The sequence below is a fragment of the Elgaria multicarinata genome, chromosome 5 (genome assembly GCF_023053635.1).
Source record: "Elgaria multicarinata webbii isolate HBS135686 ecotype San Diego chromosome 5, rElgMul1.1.pri, whole genome shotgun sequence".
NCBI classification, from domain to species: Eukaryota; Metazoa; Chordata; class Lepidosauria; order Squamata; family Anguidae; genus Elgaria; species Elgaria multicarinata.
In genome coordinates, this window is record NC_086175.1 from 112,004,326 (window position 1) to 112,030,057 (window position 25,732).

Below are 25,732 nucleotides of genomic sequence, written 5' to 3' on the forward strand. Positions count from 1 at the left end.
GTGGAGAATGTGAATAAGATTTTTCCCACATAGGCTCTGTAGGCATGATCACAAACCTTGATTCCCGTCCCGCTTTCTGCTGAGTAGAAGGACAAGGCTAGCAAGCACCAGTCATTCAACACACAGAAGGAAGGTGAAAATAGAGTTATAGTGTACATAAGAGTAGAATTTGCTGCCTATTTTAATTTAGGAAAATGTTGTCTACTCACAACAGCCTACCATTGCTGTGTTGCCGTGTGTGTGTGTGTGTGTGTGTGTGTGTGTGTTTTCCTGCATGTGGATGTGATTGGGCAAAAAATGGCCACTGTACATAAGCAAAACATGGCACGCCTGTTAGTGTTCTTTCTCTTGGGAAAGCACCCTCTTTCCAACATTTTTAATTTTTGTAAACCACCCAGGGAGCTTTGGCTATTGGGCGGTATAAAAATGCAATAAATAAATAAACCCTGAGAATTCAATGGTTGTTATCTGCCTTAGGTCCTTTGTGGAGAAGGGCACCACATAAATCTCTGAAAATAAGAAAAAAAATTACCCTGAGTGACTGAGTTCATGTAGCACTCATCCCAAACTGGATCAACTGTTTTTAGCACCCAGCGTCATCACAAGTTTCTATGGGCACCTCCCCAGACTGAGTTAGAAATATGTCCATGACATTATCCTCTTCAGATTTGCAAATTACATTGTACTTGGGCCATAGATATTCAAAGGTTGGAGAGGAAAGCAGGTTGTGTAGCTTCTTTTCCAAAGTAGCTACCATTTTATTTTCTGTATAAGATCACACTCTGATCTTCACATTAACTAGTCAAGAAGAAGAATACATAGATGTAAACATCTATTTTCATACCTACAATCACCGTGAATTAGAAGAATCATCGCAGCATGGGGAATAAACCCAGCCTCTCCCAGAAGAATGCATGGAAAAGGGAGGGAAACCTACCCTTCATCCTGACTGTAAGTACAAGGGTGATCAAAGAGTGTTAAGGAACAACTGATCTTGAGATTTTGGAAGAATACAAGTAACAAATTTGACTTTGATCAATACCCATCTTAGCATTAGATCTGAGTGGGAAATGTATTTCCCCAAAATCAGATTGGCTGGTGAAATTGCTTTTTCTTTGTTGGTGTTTATTCTCACCCACCCTACCCCACCCTCTAATATCTTTTTCTCAAGTTGATACTGAATGTTTTTTAGTTCTAAATATTCTGTTATATAACTCTTGTAAAGGCCGAAGATAATTTATTTTATGTTATTTTAATATGTAGGGAGGCATTGAAACTATTCTAAATTATAAATACACCTCTCTATTTCGGTTTGCATTTAATGTTCTGTTGCTTTTCTTTTTGGACTGTGGTAGCTTTTGTAGGATGGGTTATTTCTAAAGTAGGGAGCCCACGTGCACACACCCCTGGAGCCTAAGTGGAGGAAAGGAAGTCTGGCAGAGACAAATATCGGGGAACCCTGCATTGCCCGTCACCCTAAAACTATTTCTTATATTCCTCTCTCTCAATTTAAAAGGGCCTAGTTACGTTTTTCTAGGCTGAGTCCATTTTTTGCATAGTCGGTTCTTTTATGCAGAAACTCCTGACAAAGGAAAAAGTGAGAGAGCTAACAGCTTAAAGGGCCTTTTCAGACAGCACGCTAAGCCATGGTTAGGCCACTAACCCTTTTTCAGAATGGTTCACACGACAGGCTAAGCCATCATGTTTAGCTTAAGATGCTTAACCACCAGGACTTAGCATGTCCTCCGAATGCCTAGCAGCTGTGTCTTGTTTTTTTCTCTCATTTCTTACTCTGGAGTAAACGCAGCCCCCCATCCCAAATCCAGATCGGTACTCCCGCATGGGGAGTGAAAAGGAAGCTTTTAAAAGCCCGTCCTCTCCCCTGCACCTACTCTTGAGTAAAAAACTAAAACGAGATACAAGCTGCTAAATCAGCCTTCTCCAACCTGGCGCCGTCCAGATGTGTTGGACTACAGATCCCATGACCCGCCAGTTCACAGCTCCCATCGGTTTGGGGGAAGGCTGGTTTAGACACATTTAAAGTAAAGTCTGCTTTGGCCCTGTGTCAACAAACTAGTTACAGGGTCTAAGTCTATGTTCTTGAGAAGGAAGACAAGGCCAGGTCATGTCTCCAGCCCCGCCAAAAAAAAGAGAGGAAAAAATCCATTTCAAAAATGACGAAACGTGCTTGTTCTTTGCGCCGCCGCTCGCGTCTAGCTGTGCCTTCGCTCGGGCGGAGGCGAGGGAGGCTTGAGGCGAAAGAGGAAGGAGAGGACGGCTCGGGCGCTGCTGATTGGTGGGAGAGGTGGCTACTGCAAACACGGGCGGCCGGAGAGCTCCGAATCGCACTTAAAAGCCTTGAGCGGTACCTCCGCTGCACTTCGCCCAGGCTTAAGAAGGGTAAACATTCGTCACGGCACGACCCGAAAGCGGAGGCAGCAGCGGCAGAAGAAAGAGGGCTCCAAGAGGGAGGCATTATTATTTTTATGCTGCTGGGGGAGGAAAGAATCCTTTGGGATCCCTGCCGCACTTGGGGGAAGGATCTGCAGATGCCTCTGGATTTCTGCTTCACAGGCAGGTAAGGCTGCTGTTGCGCTCGTCCACTCTGCTTTTTCTTTTACCCTTTGCTTTTGCTCTGATTCTCTGGAAGTTTATAACAGCGCGAAGCGGCACCATAAAAGTGATCTGGCTTGTTGCGGCACAGGCGATGAAATGAGCGTGGAGATTAAACTCTAGCCGTCGATGCTTTTTTATTTTATTTAAAAAAAAACCTCTCCAGATACCCAGGTCTTGAGCATTCTACTATATAACTTTATGCTGTAAAGTCTACACACCATACAGATGGATAAAAGCTAAAGTCCTGGGCGCGCACACTCACTCACTGGAAAGTCAATCGCCATGTGCCTAGGAGAATTTACTTAGGAGAACATCCGCATAGGATTGGTCTGTGAATGAGATATACGCGTGTGAGATAAATCTTTTAAAATTAATACAAGTTTTTAAAAATCTAAAAGTGGAAACAGTTCCCAACAGACTAAAACACACTCGGATTGCCACGATTCTGGTGTGTACAGGTCTGGCACTTTAATTCTGATCACTGATACTTGTTACAGTTTGATTTTTGAAGGCTCCTAAAATGAGGAATGTATGGATATACGGGTTTGTGGATTTGTATGCTTGTTTGCGTGTGCGTGAATACACTCTAAAACCTTTTATTTGAGAGTAAGTCAACTGCTGAGACTTATTAGTTTGTTTGTTCTTTTATATCTGTTCTTTCTGTAGTTTTAATGGCTCTGAGGCAGTAAATATTATTAGTTAATACATTCAGTCCTGGATGCAACTTGTACAGTATTTTTTTAATGTGAATGGCATGATCAAAGGTTAACATAAGAAGAGTGTTATTTACTCAGGGTTGCTGTAGGAGCAGCAGGTGAGAACTGCTTTGTGGATTTGCAAATCCATTGATTATGAAGAACACTGGTCTCGGATTAATGTGAACATTTTTAAAATGTATTATCTGTGGCCAGATCTACATCAAGCAATTGGAATACCAGGAATGTGTTAGGCAGCCATTGAAAATGAACATACCCCACCCACCCCAAATTGTCTGCCTTCTTTTGACATTCATGTGTATATTTCATGTGGGATTAAATTAGTTAAGTGGGAGAACAGCTTGATTGATAGAACATAAGAACATCATGTAAAATGTTGTCCAGCTTTAGAATGTCAGATCCATTCAATGTTCTTTCTTTAGCTCCTCCCAGCCACCTGCCTGTTCCTTCTGAATCTGGTGAGTTGTCTCTACACCCTTAGCTCTGCTCAGTTACTGCTGTTTAGTGGGACTGATATGGCCCTAAAATGACTCCAAATCTTTCCCCAAAGTGTGAGAAAGGCATGTTACTTTCAATATGGGAAGGGTAGTCAAGAGCAGGATCACGTATACTGGGTGGGAGTGTACATTTTAGTCATTTTTTTAAAATAACAAAAATTCTTATTGCCAAGTAGAATTGCTTCAAACCAAAGTGAGGAACTGTGTGACTAGGAGAGAACCCGGGGAAGTCATAAGAACATAAGAGGAGCCCTGCTGGATCAGACCAAGAGTCCATCTAGTCCAGCACTCTGTTCATACAGTAGCCAACCAGCTCTCAACCAGGGACCCACAAGCAGGACACAGGTGCAAAACCACCCATGTTCCCCAGCATCTAGTGTATACAGGCTTACCTACCTTACTGGAAAGCTGGGAAATAAATAAATTAATATATCTCCCAAGGAGGTGTACGAAAAGCTGTGTGTGGAAATATATCCCCTAGAACTGTGGTCTTCAAATGGTCCAGACCTGAGACCCACGTCGGACTCCCAACCTGCAACATGGGACCCACTTTCACAATTTTTTCCATGCCTAACATGGTGGCAACAGCTTCGCCACGATCCACTTTTGGGTTGCAGCCCACCAGTTGAAGACCCCCTGCCCTACAGTGTATGATAAGTTGGACATAGAAGCATGGGGTTTCCAGATTGTGGTCTGATCCTCATAAACTTTTAATCAGTACTGCTCTCAGCAAAAGAGAACAGCTAACAGGAAAAGATCAACAAATGCGCCCAATTAATTCTAGAACTGGTGTTAAGGAAGAATTTAGCAATATGGTGTCTTCATGGTCAGGTGTCATTTGAATGATGGGGCAGATAGTCTTATGGGGTTTTTGGCCCGCTGCAGCTTCTTGTGAGTTCTCAAATTGATGTCCCAGGTTGGTTGGATAGAAACACAGAGTGCTGCAAGCTATCCTCAATAGGGTAGAAATTGTTCGGGGACAGTGTATCCACATGAAAGTATCACTCCAACATACCTGCCAAGGTCAGGTAGACCTTAGCTGATCTCCTGTCCAATTGTTGGCAGGCTACTATGTAAGGTTTGGCTGTTTGGGTCTGCTTTAATTCATGCATCCAGTTTATTCCGGTTATCAGAAATCCTGGGAGCAATGCAGCTTTCTACTTATGCCCAGTTTATTTTTCCTGGGCCATTGCTATCATCATGCATGAAGACTGGATGCATTCCCTATGTTACTCAGTGCTCCATAATGCAATACCTTTGCAAATTTCATTCACTTTAACGGAGCCTGGAGGAAAAGTGTCAAACTCTCTTTCCCTCTCTTTATACATATTTTTATATTTAAGACCTTTTCCACTGATTTACATTTGGCTTGGATCCATTTGCTGCCAGAAATCATTCAGATATTCCTTTTGTGCAGAAAAAGATCTTGTTAGGCATATTGATAGTCTAGAATCAGGTATCTTAGGGGTAGGAGGGCTACAACCCTTCTGTGCTGCCCCAAATGGCAGGACTTAAGTTACAAGAAAGTAGATTTTGGTTCTACATTAGGAGACTATGACCCTGTTCAGATAACACACATGTTGAACTAAACGTTATGGCTTAGCATGTCATGTGAACCATGACTTACTGTGTTGTGTGAACCATTCCTAACCATGGTGGCTACATAACCACAGCTTAAACACACTCACTAATCATTTGCTGCAAAAGGATTCACGGCCTAACCATGGTTTATCATGTTGTCTGAACAGGGCCATTCTTAACAGTAACAGCAGCCCAACAGTGGAACCAACTACCTGAGGGTGAGGTGAGATGGGGTGGGGTCAGCAGGTGCTCCCTCAGTCTTCAAGCAGAGGCTAGGCAGGCTCTGAATTCCCCGCATTGAGCAGTGGTTGGACTAGATCAAGGGTCTCCAACATGGCAGCTGCGAAACTTTGGCACACAAAAAAATCCTCCCTTTTAAAAAAAATATACGTACATGGATTTCTGTATATCCATAGCGATGAATAGATATGAAATGCCTATATCTGAAAATACAACTTTCTAGCAATTGTAGTCTTGCTGTTTCTCTCCACCCAGTCCTTTTCCTTGCTATTTCTCTCCTTTCCCCGTTCCTAGCCTTTCTTTCTCTTCCCAGCCTCTAACCCCTTGCTTTTTCTCTCCCACTCGCCCCTTTATCAATGCTGTTTCTCTCAACTCGTAGCCTAGCTATTTCTCTTCCCATCCTCTTTACCTTGCTATTTCTCCCGACTCCTAGTTTCTAGCCTTGTCCTTTCTTTATTTTATTTTTATTATTATTTTATTAATTACATTTCTATACCGCCCAATAGCCAGAGCTCTCTGGACGGTTCACAAAAATTAAAAACATTCAAAGTATAAAACAACAGTATAAAACCATAATATAAAATACAATTTAAAATTTGTATTGTACAATTTCTTTCCCCTCTACCCCTCTGCCTTGCTCTTTCCTTCTTCCTCCCAGTCTCTTGCCTTGCTATTTCTCTTCCCCACCACTTGACTAGCCACGTCCTCCTTGGGAGCCATTTTGTACTGGTGCCCACAGCTGTTTCTCAGATTCCCAAATGTGCCCACAGGTCCAAAACATTTGGGTACCCCTGGACTAGATGGCTTACAAGCCTCCCTCCGTGTTATCATAGAGCCCTCTTTGGTTGCAGCAGGGAAGAAATCTTGGACCTTCTCCCTCTCTTTCCACCTCCCTGTAGCCCTCACGCCCACCCAAAAATTTGTTCCAGAGGATTTCCCAGCCCCCTGGAGCTGTGTTTGAGGGCATGTGGAATGGGAGAAGGAGTCTCAGAGAAGCTCTTAGGGGCTAAAGGCAAAGGGGGCGGGGCCAACCCCTTCAAAAGCTCTTGTCACCAGCAAGGAAGCCTTAGCAGAGACATTTCAACCTTTTAGAATGGGGATAAACTGCACAAAAGCTGAGGAACAACTGGTGGTTGGGGAGGAGGGAGAGGCCAGGGGAAGGAGGCGGGGCGGGGCCTTCTGAGGGCCACGCCTGTACCCCTGAATTAAAGGATGGACTCATGGTGCCTTTTGAGTGGGGGCTAAACCTGTTGCTATTTGTTTACTAAAACATTTATATCCCTCCCACACACACACACAGCAAGGCAGTTTACAGTACAAAGTTTTAAAACAATAAATTTAAATATATTCAACATTTTTTAAAAAATAATCATTTAAGAATCAAGCCTGCTCCTACTTAGTTCCATTCTGGGTTCTGCTTCTCACTCACTCTGAAGGTTTGGAGAGTTGGACAGGATGTTTGGAACTGGCTTTTACAGAGAGATGGACATATTTCATTTTATATGTTATATACATGAGTTGGTTCCCCGCGAAAACAGTTCTCCGAGAAAAATCAAAACTAATGAAAGGTTTAACTTGACTAAATGTGTACAGAGAATTTTAAATGTTATTTTGTTAAATTTAACAGCTAGAGACTTCCTTTCTGAGCAATAATTAAACTTTGGCTGGTTTACTTTTAACTGTAGGTGTCTCTTAATCTCATCATGATTTGTTTACGGGCTATATGTTACTGGCATATCATTGTACTTGGGCCGGCACCTATCTTTATAAATAAGTATAGATCCATTTTTTGTGTTCCTACTTCATTTTGCTCTAATTTGCAATTAATTATTTTTGTTTGATTATCCTTGCCTTTGATATTAAACTTTATCGTACATTGTTATAGAAAATAGTGTAATTCTTTAAAAAAAACATTTTATGGACATAAATAAACTCTATACTCTGAATTATAGTGAAACCGTTGTTATTTGTGGAATCTGTGTGTCAAGGGCTTTCCAATTGGTCAATTTGGATGGCTTTAAAAGGGGGTTGGATCCATTCCTGGAGGAGAAGGCTATCAATGGCTACTGGTCCTGATGGCTATGTGTACCTCCAGTATCAGAGTCTATATACACAAGTTGCTGGGGAACATGGGTGGGAGGCTGCTGTTGCACTGCATCCTGCTTGTGGGTCCCTGGTCGACAGCTGGTGGGCCACTGTGCACACAGAGTGCTGGACTGAATGACCCTTGTTCTGATCCAGCATGGCTCTTCTTATGTTCTTAATGGGAAGGCAGTGAAAAAGGGATGACCTTGACTTATAGACCATATTTCTCTGATTCTAAGACACACTTCCCCCCCCCCCCCATATAAACATCTCTAAAAACGGGGTGCGTCTTATAATTGCTGGTGCGATTATTATTCTTAGAATCAAAGCTTTTTTCCTGTTGGTGGTACTGAAATTAGTGTGTGTCTTACAATCGATGGCGTCTTACAATCGAAGAAATATGGTATATGGACATTAGTTTTATAAGCCTGGAAAGATACATATTTGTCATTTGTAATTCTTTCATAATTAGTCATTAATTGAGCATTAGCCCAGAAGTACTGGAAGTCTTGTGAAAGTACTGCATGTATCTAATATCAAACGTAGGAGGACACCCACTTATCAGGTGGGCTTCTTTTGTACACATGATTATCTCAGACTGTACTGGTAGTTGTGTGTGTGTGTGTGTGTATATCAGGGTTCTTCTTTTTTCTCAAATCACTAGAAATGGGTAGAGTAATGAAAAATATAGTTAGCAGAGGTGTAGGCCATTGCTTATTCCTATGGGATAAAAGCAAATGAGCTGATGGGTATCTCTGGGTATGAGGAAAAGTGGAGGCAGCTTGTTTTTTACATATCACATTTCTCTATAATTATTGCCAGTCCCAGAGGATAAGTAAGAATGAAATGCAGAAAAGCAGTCGGAGGGTTTTCCCCACTTTAATGAAATTAGTGTGTATTTTGCTTTTTTAAAACTAAAATATGAAGAAATAACGGCATAAGCATAAGCTCTTCCTTTGTTTTATGAAACATTCAAAGCTAAGCGGAGATTTTTTAAATCACTACAAGGAGCCAGAAATAAACAGCTTGAGCCATTAAAATGTTATTAAAAGGCAGCAGGGTCCAATTTAGTTCTGAACAAAACACCTGACACAGCTGGGCAGTGGTGTTTCAGTGGAGTCAAGCAAAAAGGTAAAAACAAACACTTCTCACATATTATTGCAGAGTCTGCTGATTCAGATGTTACAGATAGGTGTGACATGTTCATTACTCTTGTAAAAAGGGATTTTTTTATACTCATCTTCTACTGACAGTTCAAAGGATCATAATATATTTTCGTGTGTAGGTAAGAGTGAGCAACTTTTCTGCCCAGAAGAATCAAATTCTTCCTAAGAGCAAGTGAGAGTTCTCGCCTAAGCATATCTACTTTGAAGTAAGTCAATTGAGATCAATGCAATTTACTCTCAGGTAAAGACACATATTGTGGCACAATCCTTTGCATGTTTAGACAGAAAAAAGGCCTACAACTCCCAGCATTCCCCAGCCAGCTGTGGAAGTTATAGGGCTTTTTTCTGTCTAAACATGCATGGTATTGCACCCTTAACTGCTTTAAGAGGCCTACCATAGCATAGGGTGACCACATGGAAAGGAGGACAGGGCTCCTGTATCTTTAACAGTTGTATAGAAAACAGATTTTCAGCAGGTGTCATTTGTATGCATGCAACACCTGGTGAAATTCCCTCTTCATCACAACAGTTAAAGCTGCAGGAGCCCTGCCCTCTTGACCAGATACAAGAGAGGGCAGGATTCCTGCAGCTTTAACTGTTGTGATGAAGTGTGAAATTACCAGGTGCTGCATGCATACAAATGACACCTGCTGAAATTCCCTTTTCTATATAGCTGTTAAAGATATAGGAGTCCTGTTCTGCTTTTCATATTGTCACCCTACCATAGCATCTAAGGGTACGTCTGCACAATTGTCTTGAATGTGCAGCTCAATCCGATGCATGTTTACTCAGAAGTAAGTTTCACTGTGTCCAGTGGGACTTACTCTTCAGTAGTACATGTGCTCATGATTGCAGTCCTAATTTCTCTTTTTTTCTCTCTACTTGTGTCTGATCCAGTGCCCTGCATTGTATTTTGTTCCAGTAACTCAATACCCCAGTGCTGGTCTCTATACAGTCTCCTTTGATGTGCTCTCCACCTCTTGATTGTGAACTGCTTTTTGAGGTGTTAATTTAAAAGAATAAACAAAACTTTTGTTAGAAAAGCACGTATTTTCAATTTGTTTCATTTTAGCACTGGTTAGAGTAGTTTTTAATTTATTTTCTTGTTATTACATTTATATTCCACCTTTTTTCCTCTTGCAAATAACCCAAGGTGGCTCATGTGGTCCTCATCCATTTTATCCTCACAACAGCAACCCTATGAGGTAGGTTAGGCTGAGAATCAGTGACTGGCACAAAGTCACCCAATGAGCTTCATGGCTGTGTGGGGACTAGAACCTGGAACTCTCCAGTCCAACCCTCTAACCACTACACCATGCTGGATCGCTGTATTGAATAAGATTTATTCCTGGATTAATTGCTGAGAAATATGTCCAAATAAGGGCTCTTTAGGTGTGACTGTCTTTAAGTTAGAGCTACAAGTTTAAGGCTGCAATTGTATACCCCAGCCTTCGCCAACATGGTGCCCTCCAAATGTTTTGGACTCTAAATCCCATCATCCCTGACAGTTGACCAAGCTGATGGGCTTGTGGAAGTTGTACAGAGGGCATCATGTTGGGGGAGGGTTTTATACTTACCTGGGAGTAAGTCCCACTGAACTCAATGGGACTTACTTCTGAGTAGACCTGCATAGGATTGCACTGTTAAATCAATTGACAGCACAAGCTTATACAATACTTGTTTTAACAGAAGTAAGTCCCACTTTGTCCAAACAGAGCATGCTTCTAGAGGCTGTAGCCTTAAAGAAATGATAGATCAACTGAAAATTTATTTGATTGGTAGCTTTACTTTTGAATACTAAATTCAGAAGAGGTAGGTTTTCATTAGGATTATGCAGTTTTATCATTGTTTAGTGTACAATTGCAGGGCTACTCCACTCCACAGTCTACTTTTTGAAAGGTGTTTGGATTAGCCAGAGCTCCACTAATGAGCTCCATTGTGGCTAAAAAGATTGCCTATCACTCAATGATATGCCAGTTACAAGTTAGTTTGAGTGCTAATGAAATGCGGATTGGAACAGATGGTCTGTGGAATATAAAAAGTGCCACCTTATCTGCACGAAGTTGTTCCTGCTGGCAAACAACACCAATGGGGTGGGGGTGGGGCAAAATACATGCATCATTACCAAGAATTGCATGCCTCCCTTAATGAAGGCGTATTGTCACCTAAAAGGTTCTATTTAAGTGGGAGGGAGAGAGAATTAGCTTCTGCAAATCTTCCAGTTTGACTACCTCAGTGAAAGCATAATTTTACTTTCCTAGGACGGCTTTTATATACAGATTTTCTGCAGTTTTCAATAAGTAGAATTTCACATTGTGTAAGTGATCTGGTGCAGAATTTGGGTGGAGGTGACCCTATGGAAAGGAGGACCGGGCTCCTGTATTTTTAACAGTTGTAAAGAAAAGGGAATTTCAGCAGGTGTCATTGGTATGCATGCAGCACCTGGTGAAATTCCCTCTTCATCGCAACAGTTAAAGCTGCAGGAGCTCCACTAGATACAATATGGCCACCCAAAGATAGAGGAATGAGATCAAAGGGTAGCCAGGAGCATGATTATCTTTCACCTTCCATCTCATTGTAGTTGAGTTCTGCAGAATCAGCAAGCAGATCCCACACTGAGATGGAAAATACAACTGGTTGTCTTTTTCAGGACAGGGAAGAAAGGGTGCAGGGAGAGAATCTCTAAGTACTTTCTGTTTAGAAGTCCCATAACATAAGGTGGTTCTGTGCCTACCAAGTAAATAATTATTAGGCCATTAGTTAAATTAGCCCCGGGAGGGCCAAGGGTTACCAGTGGGAAACCAAATAATATGGAGCGTTCGTTCTTCTCATTGAAGCACATGCTGGCTTTCAGAGTAAAGAGGAAACCTTTCTTTGGATTTAAAGCTGCATGTTGACAAAGGTTATAAGGCAGTGCCAACAACATAAGTAAAATTGTATGTTTGACGAAAAAAACACATTTTTGTATATACACTTCTCTGCTGAGAAACCATTTTCAGATTTTTAGTCCTGATCCTACTGTTGCGGCTTTGTGACAAGACTCCAAGGCCATAGCTAGACCTAAGGTTTATCCCTGGATTGTTCAGGGGTCAAACCTGTTCATCTAGGTGACACACAGGGGATCCAGTGCTCAGGGGCGAACCCTGGATGATCCCAGGATAAACCTTAGGTCCAAGTCCCTAGTAATGTTTGCACGCAGCAAATAAAGGATTTTATTTTCTTCTTCTTCTTCTTCCCTTGTAAACATACAAGCTTTTGCAACGTAAACTGAACGTTGCTCAGTTGTTGTGACAAGTACTCTAAACAGTTTTTGATTGACGTTAAACTTAGGCCACGAAATGTTTCACTGCACATTTGTCAGAAAATTGTCATCGGAGGTTCAGTAGGGTGCACTGAGGCAGCAATCCCATGCACACTTACTTGGGATAAGACTCATTGAACTGGATGGGGCTTACTATTGAGTAGACATGCATTGGATTGAGAATGGAGGACTATGGGTGGCATCTGCTGGTGTCGTACAGCCAACAGAAGGGAAACGCTGGTGAAACTGACTTCCCCTTCCTTCCTGCATGTCCCCCAAATCTGTTCTGGAAGTTTGGGGGACCCTTGAGTAGATTTGGGGTGCATACAGGAGGCTGCAGAGAGGAGGAGGAGACAAAGAGGTCCTATCGTGCAACTGGACTTTTGCTCACACAGGTATTGGATCGAACCCAGCTTGATGCCACTTTATGCAGTCTTGAAAGCTAACTTGGGGACATGTCAATCCTTGGCAGCAAGCATGCAGAGATGCTTTGCTTTTACTCAAAAGCTGATATCAGTGGTGGGGAAGGTGTTATTGGACTGGACCTCCCGTCTGCCCTAGCCAACAGACAGGGACAACGGCCACACCTTCGCCATCCCTGATCTATGTGGTTGCACCTTGCTCTAATATGGGGGGGGACAAAGGTGCTATGCTCATACTCCCCTGTTCCGAGGAATGATTCCTTCTCTCCGTCCATATCTAGAAGGTGTTTTCCTTCTCATAGCTCAGATGCAGCTGATCCATGCAGACTTCGTGGCAGCTGTGCACATGCCACACCAGTCCTCAGACAGTCCACAGCAGGGGTCAGAAACATGGTGCCCATGGGTACCTGTCAAGCCCCCCATCAGTGCCCGCCAAAAGTCATGTGCCCACTCAAAGGAAAGGAGTGCATCATTGTCCCCAGTTGTTAAGTTCGTACATATCACACTTTCTAAAACGGCATGAGAGTGCATCACGAGGAAGCAACTTCCAGACTGCTGTGAGCCTGGTTTGCACATAAGGACAACCCAAGTGCTGTTTGAATAGTATGACACCAATGGGTTGCTGGGGATGGGTGGAAGAGAGTGGGTGTACTGCCTATTGTTGGGTTAACTGCTAAACAACCCAAGGGTCTGGGTTTGGACATCAAACTCAGCAGAAGCCATTTATGGGTTATTGAGCTAATCATGGGCTACAGAGTAAAAACAGAAGAGCCACACTTTCTCCCACTTGTCCCCAACAACCTATCAGTTTCTAAACCAATTGCTGCTTGTTACGTGTGAACCAGTTCCCAGAGTTTGGGTTGAGTATGGCTTGTCGTTGAATCATGAGTTCTCATTATATGTGAATCCTGTACTATGGTCATTACATGCGAATCCTGCACTATGGTTTAACTATGAGTTGTTAACCATGAACAACCCAGGAAGAGAACCTATGGTGTGTTGTTGGGGTGTGAACTCCCATGTTGTTTGTGGTTGTAGTCCAACACATCTGGAGGGAATCGGGTTGGGGAAGTTGGCTTTACAGAAATAAATGAGTATGGGAAAGAAAGACTTCCGCCTTTGTTATTGCGTGTAGTAGCAGTTAAAAATAAAAACCAGATAAATCTTTTGAACATACTCCAACCTGCGCCAGCTCCCAAAGAGGATTCTCTGTACCATGTTTACAAGTACTTCCAAGAAGAAAGATTTCTTTTTGTACACTGTTATCAGACACGACTTTGCCCACAAATAGGTCTCCCAGTGGCAAGTAACAGATAGGCAGTCTTTTGTTAAAAACAAGGCTCCGCAATGGGGCCCAACTCCTGCCTTCCTTATTTGGACGTGCAAGTAGCACTTCCAAATAGCACTAGGCAGGTCTATTTTTTTTAAAAAAAAAGGAAGAGGAGGCTTAGCTCTTAACAGCCACTTGTTATACATAATAAGCGACAAGCACATTCTTTGTTATTATAAGTTGTTGTTATTTTTTAATTTAAAAAATCCCAATAAATTTTAGGAATAGTTTAGCTATTTCAATTAGAGTGTTAACCTTAACATTAAAGCCCTTGGGTTAGCACTTTGCTGCACTGCCTAAATATTTCCACAGCATCCCCCAAGTGTTTATCTTTCATCTGTCTCAGCTTTTATGTCCCATAGCTGCTAAGATGAGAAGATGAAGGATGTTATTAAAAATCGGATGGCAGCAAGTTGAACTTTATCAGAAGCATCTGGGGGTGGTGTAGAGAACAGCACATGTAACAGGTTGCAGACAAGATAGGAATGAACAAATAGGTGTTGACCCAACCTGGCTGAAGAAGGATGGGATTTGTGGTCCTAGCACATCTGGAGGACATGAGGGGGCTGTTCAGACATAACGGTAAGACACTGTGAATCACTCAGAAACGCGATCCACAGTGGCTTAGCTGGGAATGGCTGTGCGGAATCCTTGGGTTTTCTCCACGTCAGCTCAATGTCTGCTAAAATTAACAAGTCTTGTCTGAGTCGTTTTAGCTCATGTGAACAACAGGCTGCACAGGTCATGGGGAGTGTCTCCTGTTGACTTACCCTGTGTTGAAACAAGGTAGTTGCCTGTTTGCACTAGCCTTCTAGCATAGTGTCAGCCAGCCGCTCTTGACCCAACCTAATCAAGTCACAAGATTTACTGGTGCATTATCAAGCCATCATCATTTGAATGGGTTTGATAAGGAATAAGTATGAAGGTTCCATGCAGCATACGAAGAACATAAGAAGAGCCATACTGGATTAGACCAAGAGCCCATCTAGTCCAGCACTCTGTTCACGCAGTGGCCAACCAGCTGTCGGCCAGGGACCAACAAAGCAGGACATGATTCAACAGCACCCTCCAACCCATGTTCCCCAGGAACTGGTGCACACAGGCTTACTGCCTTGGATACTGGAGGTAGCACATAACCATCAGGGCTAGTAGCCACTGATAGCCTTCTCATCCAGCAATTTATCGAACCCCCTTTTAAAGCCGTCTAAATTGGAGAATTATTAGCACAAACCCCTGGCACAGAGGGCTTTCTGGTGATCCCTTGTTTTTTTGAATGAGAAGCAAATGGCTGTTTTAGAGCAGAGATAGGAATCTTGAAAACAGGACATTTGCTGCACCACCTCCTCGGTATATATTAATTAACCAACTTAATGGCGGAACATACATGCCAAGTGGCATCTATTCGACCAATAGATCCATCATTCATTTTCTTGAACTGGAGATGGCAACTTTGCCAACAGTGTCTGAAGTTAAAAGTTTGGTCTTTTGGGGGGTGAAGCAGAATGAGATGTTGGCAGTGTGCCGTTATGGTGACAAAGACTACTGCAAGAGATATGGTGAGCCGCTTGGCATTGCTAGAGTATGGAGTGGATGCCTGGATTGCGGCAGAACCAGAGCTGGAGTGGGTAGTCCTACAAGAGAAGCACTATGCAGGTTAGACTGCTGGAAAAGTAGATGAGTTCAAGGATAGTCAGGCTCTTAAGCAAGGCAGGGCCTGGTGGAGTCACAAAGCAGGGCCTTCTCAGTTGTGGCATGTCAGCTTGGGAACTTCCTACCCCTTCAATTTATCAGGCAGCCACCCTCACTTGACATTTGGTGTTTTCCCTTTCATAGAACCATAGAATAGTAGGGATGGATGGATGGATGATATTCTGGAGGTGACGGACTTGATCTTGGGGGAGCTAGGGGTAGCGACAGCCGACAGAAAGCTCTGGCGTGGGCTGGTCCATGAAATCACGAAGAGTCGGAAGTGACTGAACGAATAAACAACAGAGTTGGAAGGGGCCTATAAGGCCATTGAGTCAAAAAACCCTGCTCAATGCAGGAATCTACCTTAAAGCATCCGTGACAGATGGCTGTCCAGCTGCCTCTAGCTTTTCAATGGTATTTAATTTTAGTGCTGTTTTATTCCCAGATGTTGATTATATTTTTAGCATATTATTGTGTTATTCTGTTTTATTTTAATTGTGACTCTAACATGTTTACTGTTTTAAAGGGTTGTGAAATGTCTCGACAGCTATAGACAAAGAGTTTGAATTAAAATATTTAAATAAATAAATACAATAGAAGCAAGCAGTCTGGCTGGCTAGCAGGTGGGGAATTTGGCAGGCACTAAAATACCTTGGTCCTTTACAGAAGGAAGGGAGAGGTGATTGGTTTGCCCTGGGTTGGTTTGCCCTACACTAGTTCTTTTTATCAGTATTTAAGCGCACTGATTACTATTGGGGCACATGACTCATTCTGTATACTGCTTTTCTAGTTTTGTTTCCTGCTTTTTATTCAGTAATATCCAAAAGATTGCAACAGGTGTCATTGTATGCACTACAAGGCTGAAATGTGCAAAGGCGATATAGTGTCATCATGATGGGATCATATAGATGTGACGCGAGGTGTAGATTTGGCCCATCCCACCGCTGGAGTAGTTCTGCACAGAGATTTCTGCTTGTGTTCAAAGGGCCTGCAGTTCTGCTTCTGACCAGCAATGGTGTCCTAGTTGCCTGTTGCAATTAACGGGGACTGCAGCAACCCAATAGGTGGCAGCATGGAGGGGATTACTGTTTGTTTCAACAACTTTAGTGCAGGAGTAGACCATGGTAATGGACTGTGCATCTGGAACAGTGAAGAGCTTCTGTTTCTAAAACATTAAAAATTTTGTGGGTCTATTTTTAACAATGCTGCACTCACAGGGCAGTTGTAAACCCTAATTAATTATAGTTGAATTGGAGCCCTGCAATTAAAGATGTTCTAAAGATGTTCTTTGATGGAGAATATGTGGAGGCGTTTTCCTACATGAGCTGTTGTGATCCTACAGCATCTTTTAAAAGGAACAAGGCAATGAACAATCAGCTGTGTGTGTGTGTGTAATGAAAAGCTGACAGAACAGCACTACATACCCACAGGGCCGGCCCTAACATTAGGCAGAGTAAATCATAGAATCATAGAATCATAGAATAGCAGAGTTGGAAGGGGCCTACAAGGCCATCGAGTCCAACCCCCTGCTCAATGCAGGAATCCACCCTAAAGCATCCCTGACAGATGGTTGTCCAGCTGCCTCTTGAATGCCTCTAGTGTGGGAGAGCCCACAACCTCCCTAGGTAGCTGATTCCACTGTCGCACTGCTCTAACAGTCAGGAAGTTTTTCCTGATGTCCAGCCGGAATCTGGCTTCCTTTAACTTGAGCCCGTTATTCCGTGTCCTGCACTCTGGGAGAATCGAGAAGAGATCCTGGCCCTCCTCTGTGTGACAACCTTTTAAGTATTTGAAGAGTGCTATCATGTCTCCCCTCAATCTTCTCTTCTCCAGGCTAAACATGCCCAGTTCTTTCAGTCTCTCTTCATAGGGCTTTGTTTCTAGACCTCTGATCATCCTGGTTGCCCTCTTCTGAACACGCTCCAGCTTGTCTGCGTCCTTCTTGAATTGTGGAGCCCAGAACTGGACGCAATACTCTAGATGAGGCCTAACCAGGGCCGAATAGAGAGGAACCAGTACCTCACGTGATTTGGAAGCTATACTTCTATTAATGCAGCCCAAAATAGCATTTGCCTTTCTTGCAGCCATATCGCACTGTTGGCTCATATTCAGCTCATATGTGAAGAACAAGATGGTGGACCCTCCCATTCCACCTCAGGTGGCAGATATTGGGAAGTGGCAGCAAGATGTTGGAAGAGAGACTGTGTCAGGTGGCCTGCTCTGTGTGTCAGGCGGCCTAAGTTAACCTGGTGTCTTCAGGTGCAGTGGAGGATGCTGCCCCATCAACAATGTTGTTGACAGATTCACCTGCCATTCCTGTTGGTTTTTGTATTTGGAATGGGAGGGTCCACCATCTTGTTCTTCACCTCAGGCAGCAAAATGTCTTAGGCCAGCCCTGCATACACAGTGTATAAGGATCAACTGAAAGCAGCGTTGGAGCTCTCCTCTCCTGCATTCCTACCCCATTACACCGGTGCACACAACTGTGGGGAAATGCCCATATTTGGGCTTGATTAATTTTTTGGGGCATACCCCCCTCCCCCAAAGGGTAGCTTCAGTGCTGGAGGGTGGAAGGTAGGAGGAAAAACTGCATTACCAAATGTGTTTTTACTTGTACAGTTGGAAACTGGTGATATTTTTTCTCTCTTGAGGGTATTAGAAGAAATGCCACACGTTGCTCTCCTTCCTCATACCAATGAGTCAGCTGCGAACTTGCCTTTTAATTCATTTTATGATAGCACCTAGATTTTGATGCTGTTTAAGCTCCAAGTCACTAACTCCTCGGCTTCATCACAGCCTCTTTCACCTGTACAAGATCTTGTAATACAGCCCATCTAGCAAGGGCACTTCAGGGGGTGGGGGGAAGGAGGTTGGAGAGACCTCAGGATAGCTCGTATCATGGCCTCTCCAGCCTCCCCCATTCTGCGCCAATCAGAATGGCCCCTTTCCTCCTCCTACGAGGTCGCTTTCCCCAACCTCGGAGGGCAGCTGGCACAGTCCCTTTTGCACCAGCTGCAAGGGGCTCCAGGGGAGGGGGGATATATCCGACTTTCCTTTCCAAGGTTGGAGCACTGCCTCCGACCTTGGGAGGGTTTTTCCGAACAATCCTATGGTCCCTGGGAAACTCTTCCAGGGACCATAGGACTGCTCTCTCCATGTTTTACATTATGATTTACGAATTGTTTTAATATGTAGTACTGCGCTGGGAGGGGTAACCTGAAAAGCACCCTATAAATAAAGTTATAATGACTAGGTTTTACCTTTAATTCCCAAGATGTTTTAAAATTTTATAGGCTGATTCAAACACTATATAGCCACAATCCAACAGAGAGTTAGCCATTATTTCAATAGGCTTAAGCATCCTTAATTCTGTTGGAATGTAACCTATGACTAGAAAAGCAGCTGAATTTTATAAATCATTTATTCATTCATTCCTTGAATGTATATCCTTCATTTTAGCCATAGACCTCAAGGAGGCTCTCTCATGGAAAACTAACACAACATCCAAAACCAAGACAACATAAACACTATTAAAACCACTAAAAATCATCACAAATATTAAACATGTTTAGATAATAATCTGTAGCAGCCTCCCACAACCCTTGTGCCCTCTGGATGTGCTGGACCACAATTCCCTTCATCTGTTGCTCATGTTGGTTGGGGATAATGGGACCTGTATTCCAACACATTTGGGGGAGGCTTACCTGTAGAATGGACAGCCTGAGACCTAGGCCTTAGCTAGACCTAAGATTTATCCTGGGATTGTCCCGGGGTCATCCCTGTTCATGTAAATGATACACAGGATATCCCGGGAGCAGGCAGGGACGATCTCGGGATAAACCTTAGGTCTAGCTAAGGCCCAAGTATCATTCCCCAAAGGCTCTCCTAAATAGGAAGGGTTTTGCATGGCTTGGCATTGCAATATGCATGTAGCATGAGTAATAATTAGTTCTGTAATAACCGTATTAATATCTGAGTAGCCCATTTGTTTATGTTACTAGACATTCATTAGTTTTTTTCAATATGAAGAGCAAAAATTAGAGGTAACACCAGTGTTGGCCCAAGACATTTCGCTGCGTGAAGCATAACAGTAAATGCCCTCCTCCCTAAGTCAAGTGCGTAGTACCTCAAGCCAAATTATTTTGCTGCTTAGGGTGGAAAATCCCATAAGCCCCTCTCCCCATCCCTGACAGTAGAAGTATGATGATAACAGAGTAAATAACTATTTGCTTTCCATTTATGACACTCCAAATCTGCTGCCTACAGCGCCTACCTCACGTTGCCTAATGGTAGAGCTGGCCCTTGGTAACACATGACTTTTCCCTTGGCTTGTGAGCATGGTTACTCATCCAGGCTTGGGAGTCTGGCCTTTTAAATTAGCAACCTGCTCACCCATATCGCCATCACAGAAAGGAACAGTTCAGCGATTTACAAAGTCCAGTACCAAAACAATAGCAGCAAAACAGCAGAGAACTCTCTGGGCAAAAAACCCATAACCCTTTATGGCCGTCTGTCCGCACCTCTCCTTCCTTTTGCTGTTTTTAGCGCCCTCCTCTCCCCCCTCTAAAAGAGCAGGCTTTCCCCCCCTCTCCTTTTCATCTGATGTAAGACTAATTAGCTCAGCCTGCAATTCCACCTGCACTCTCCACTCCACAAACATGTATTCACAACAAGGACAATAAAGCATGACAATGCTGCAGCATAAACACAGGCCTCACATTCATTCTCCCCTTTACACGGGAGGTATATAGTCACTCTCTCATGATTCTTCCTTTCTGTCTCAAGGGGAAACCTAGTTTCTGAACGTTTTCTCCCATCCCAGGCTAAACAACCTGTTTTGCCATGATTTATTACGGTCTTGAAACAACATGACCAAAGCAAGAAACCAGCAAGTGAATCCTAGGATGTTTATCTTTCATCATTATCTCCCAAGCGAATAAGGATGGTCCAGTAACCAGGATAAAAGGGTCGTGCCTACATTTCTGCACCTAATGTGAGAAGCTGCTTTCCCCAACCAGTTACGTTTCAGACTACACGTCCCAGCATTCCTGACTGCTGGCTGTGCTGATCGGAGCTGATGGGAGTTGGTCCAAAATATGTAGAGCCAGTGTGGTGTAGTGGCTAGAGTGTTGGACTATGGGCGGGTTCTAGTCCCCACTTGGCCATGGAAGCTCACTGGGTGACTTGGGTCAGTCACAGACTTGGGCCAACCTACCTCGCAGGGTCGTTGTGAGGATGAAAATGGAGATGAGGAGCATGTACGCTACTTTAAGTTCCTTGGAGAGGAAAAAGGCTGGATATAAATGCAAAAAATTAAATAAAGCAGGAGTGTTGAACCCCTTTCCGTTGCAGGGAAGCTCATGGGAGCCATATTCCAGCGGTGGGCAGGGCCAAGGTAAAGGGGGAGGAGCCAAAGGCAAACCAGATGGAGGGCCAACGTATAACAAATTCCAGCATATTTTTTTCTGAAAATTCTTCCTGCCAATAGCTCAGCTTTAGGAGAAACATTTCAACCTTTTTGTGTGTGTGCGTGTGGTGGGGAGAATCCATGCAAAAGCCAATAAACTACCCAGTGATCAGGGAAAATGGGCTGGGGCCAGGGGCAGGGGGCATGATCATCTGGGGACCCCAGGGGGGCTAGATCCGGCCTAAAGCCTGAGGTTCTACGCCCCTGACTTAGGAGGCACCAAATTGGGGAAGGCTGCAGTAAATAATACTTTAGTCTTTTTTCCTTTCTTTTTTTGCGCTCTTTGTAGCTAAGTACTAATTTTCGATGGTATTCTGTTTCTTCTTCCTGGGAAATAGTTTTAGACTAATATGAAGAATTGGATGCTCTTCTTTCATATTGCTCCTGAGCTTTCTCGAGAAGCATCACAGTGAAATATGAATGGCTTTGTAAAATCTGAGCTAATAATTATTGGCTCTAAACACAGTGCCTCTTGGAATGTATCAAAAACTACCTGATGTTCTTTTGTCCAAACCACTTCCATTTATTTATTTATTTATTACATTTATATCCGGCCTTTTTTCCCCCAAGGAACCCAAGGCAGTGTACATAAGCCGCCCCCTCTCCATGTTATCCTCACAACAAGAACCCTGTGAGGTAGACTGAGCTGAGAGTCTGTGACTGGCCCAAAGTCACCCAGTGGCCGAGTGGGGACTGGAACCCGGATCTCCTGACTCCCAGTCCAACACCTTAGCCACTACACTACACTGGATCTTATCTATTGTTTTGTTTTTTAAAACAAATTAAATGATGGAGCAGCTATCACTGAGAAATTTGGGACAAAACATCCAGGGGTATTGTGTTAACATCATTACATTTCACTTGTTGCTGCTGTTATAGTCAAGAGTGCTTCCATTTTTGCCACATGGTATTTTATTTATTTATTTATTTATTTATTTATTACATTTTTATACCGCCCAATAGCCGAAGCTCTCTGGGTGGTACCGCAATCATGTGATGGGCCTGCTTACAGTGGTTCTGCTAGAGGCAGTTGCCGTAACGACCACCCCTCCTTGCACGCGTAAATAGGGCCAGTGTCTGGGTTCACATAACACTAACCCAAACTCCGCTCTGTTCCAAACATACAAAAAAATGTCCAAGCGACAATAGAGGAAGTCCTTCTCTTGTTCATAGAGAAGGTTCGTGCAACCATAGAGAAGGTGTGTGACAGCTACAGCGTCGCTAGAAGTGTTGTCCACTCTAGGCCATTATCTCTATGGTTGTGGTCTTTTAACCACCAGAGATCCCATCACACATCATGTTAAGCCACCCCAGAAGCCCTTGACCAAGCATGGTTATCTGGGGTGGTTCTATAAACTTTGTGGTGCCATTTCCCTCCCTACCCCCTTTACATGGTAAGCCACCATAGTTAGTCCTCAGCCCTTAACTATCATGGGTTAGCGTGATGCCTGAACAGGCCCTATGTCTGCTTTTTATCAGGATGATCAAGTTCATCTGCGTCAGTGGCAATGACTGAGCCATGTCAAACTACTCACAACTTACCAAATATTTAACTAGGGATCTGTTATTAACAGAAGCAACGTATCCTTTTAATTAAATGAAGATGTTGTATTTTCCTGTTTTCCCTGTGGATTAATTTCACATATAAATCAAAACATCTGTCATCTTGGGCTGTGATACTGGAGCAATACCATAATTGTGTATTATGATTAATAAAATGGAATTATAAATTATGCTGGGTTTATCCCTTTTTTGTTTTCGATGTGATTTTGTAAGTAACTTAGTCATCTTATACCCTGGTTTGCACTTTATGTGTTATGCATTAACTCGGGTTTCAAGTCTGTGTACTGCTTAGTGCTACTTCTAGAAACTATGGGCTCTCGACTCAAATGCCCTCGTCACCTTGCCGATCTGAGCCAGTTAACACCCAGACAACAGCGAACATTTAATTATCCGAAGCTCCCCCCAAAAATTGTGCTCCCAGTGGAGCAAGGTTCATTCTGTAGCTGTGAGATGTTTACATGGGCTGAGGAAAGCTCCTTTTAAAAACCAACCAGTTTCTTACCTTGCAGGTGTTTGAAAACTTTACAAGGTAGGTAGGTAGAGCAGCACTTACGTTTAGAGTTTATTATTTTCTTCTTATTTTCTTCCAAATGGCCTACTTTACTTAGGACAGATTTCCCCACAATGGTGAGATGTAATGTATTTCTATTTAAATTATAGTAGTTAGTTCTAAATCTGCATCACTACATACAAATTAGCACATGCAAATGTTATGCAAATTAATGCCCTCTTTTGTTCTCTGTTTTGGTGATACATTTCTTTTTATTTGTTAATTTTTGCCAGTGCATAAGTGGCCACCCTATTTAATTCTCAGTTGTCCTAAGAAGGGAAATTTTGTTTAATATTCCTGCCTTCAGATTTCTTTAGTCATCTGTTATTCTCCGGCTATCTGTATGACAAATTTCAGCTTTCTGGGGGCATGAAAATACTTTTAACTACCTAGGGTTGCAAATCTTGTCCCCTTTTTCTAGGCAGAGACACTGGCCATTTCTACACCTGCCTTCCCCCACCCCCACCCCCAATCATCCCTGTGCATCCAACAAATGACACAGAGGGGATCCCGGGAGCAGGCAGGGACAATCCCTCCATTTTCCTGGGATAATCCTTAGGTGTAGAAAGGGCCTTAATAACTACTGTCTCACTCTTTAGGCTTAGCATCTCATTGGCTATGTGTGCCAAACATACATGTCCGCCAAGTTTCAGCTTTCTGAATTTCCTGGAAGTACCTTAACTATCCTAGGCTACAATCTGAATTCCCTGTTTTGAAGGAGATGTGTGCAAATGTGCAAAGGCTTAGACTACACAAGTACCAAATTTCAAGGTACCAGCTCATGGAGAAGCACGCTTTAACAATTCTGAGATGCATCCTGTTGGACCAGTGAGTGAGGCCTGAGCACCTATGTGTGCATGTGCACATGTATGTATACAAAAATATAATTATAGAACCAGGCCAATAAGTCTTAGGAATGGCATGTTAGCGTTTTAGACAGGGGATGAAACTGCACAAAACCCAGCTGTCAGCAGTTGTGGAAAGGGGGTGGGGCCAAGCAAAAGGGGCATGGCCATCTGGGGAACACTGGAGGGCTAGATTGGGACTACAGGCAGGCCAGATTTGGCCCACAGTTCTAAAGTACTGCACCCTTGCTTTAAATGCTTGCTTATATTTTCCTGCTCTGATTGGCCTGTGGCTCCCTGATAGTTCACGAATGTTTACAGATGGAGATCTGTTTCCTCCACTTTGAATATTTGCTGCAGGAAACTCATGGCAAGCACAATTACATGGTGATATACGGACAAAGTCGTGCCCAGCTTGTGTCAAAGGAACTTTGGTACTGCCAGGATTTTGTTCCTTTCATCCACATTCAAAAAGTTAAGAAAATGGAATCTTTAAAAGGTCAACGTTACAAAAGAGTTCTTAAAACAGATGCGCTGTTTCCTTCGTAGGAAAATAAACACAGCAAACATACAGGCAGTGAAGCGAGTGGCAAACTCCCCGCTTACTTTAATCACTCTGAAAGTGGTACTGCATAAGAACTGTGGGTGTTAACTTGTTCCATCTATTCCATTTTTTTCCCTGGAAGTATGTTATTGCTGTATTGTGGAAATATGTGATTATTTACTAGAGTTTAAAGTGCGGCGTTTCATTATATTGCATCTCTTTTCAGCTTCTGAAAGCAGTTCAAAATTTGTTTCCATGGGTATTTGTTTCTGTTCTTTTATCCATTGTTTAAAACGTATCAACTGGAGCTTGCCCAGAGGACTCTTTCTCCATGTCCAGATCTGTATGGCATCAAACGAGAAGGAACTTGGAATTGATGTAGAATATGAGCCAACAGTGTGATGTGGATGCAAAAAAAAAGCAAGTGCTATTTTGGGCTGCATTAATAGAAGTATAGCTTCCAAATTGCATCAAGTACTAGTTCCCCTCTATACTGTATGCTTTTATCTGTATGCCGCCCTAAGATCTTATTGATATAGGGCGGGATATAAATGTTTTAAATTAAATAAATAAAATAAATATTCGCCACTGGTTAGGCCTCATCTTGAGTATTGCATCCAGTTCTGGGCACCACACTTCAAATAGGATGAAGACAAGCTGGAGCGTGTTCAGAGGAGGGCAACTAGGATGATCAGGGGTCTGGAAACAAAGCCCTATGAGGAGAGTCTGAAAGAACTGGGCATGTTTAGTTTGGAGAAGAGAAGATTGAGGGGAGACATGATAGCACTCTTCAAGTACTTGAAAGGTTGTCACACAGAGGGCCAGGATCTCTTCTTGATCATCCCAGAATGCAGGACATGGAATAATGGGCTCAAGTTACAGGAAGTTACAGAAAAACTTCCTGACTGTTAGAGCAGTACAACAACGGAGCCAATTACCTAGGGAGGTGGTGGGCTCTCCCACACTAGAGGCCTTCAAGATGCAGCTGACAGCCATCTTTCAGGTATGCTTTGAGGTGGATTCTTGCATTGAGCAGGGGGTTGACTCAATGGATTTATAGGCCCCTTCCAACACTACTATTCTATGAAATCCAAGCAGAGAAAGAGAGTAATCTCTCTTT

The 25,732-nt window shown here is 43.1% G+C and overlaps 1 protein-coding gene across 3 annotated transcripts in view; it reads left to right on the plus strand.

Annotated features, from left to right (window-relative positions):
- Positions 1-25,732, plus strand: part of SPATA13 (spermatogenesis associated 13) — a 161,966-nt gene that overhangs the window by 65,214 nt on the left and 71,020 nt on the right. The window contains exons 1-2 of one of the 3 annotated variants that reach the window (XM_063127025.1): positions 2,406-2,578; positions 3,755-3,790. The exons of 1 other annotated variant lie outside the window; for it this stretch is intronic. The gene's annotated coding sequence lies outside the window, so the exon portion shown is untranslated. Of the gene's footprint in view, positions 1-2,405; positions 2,579-3,754; positions 3,791-25,732 lie in introns of those variants that run through there. One more of the 3 variants, XM_063127026.1, reaches the window with a different exon arrangement.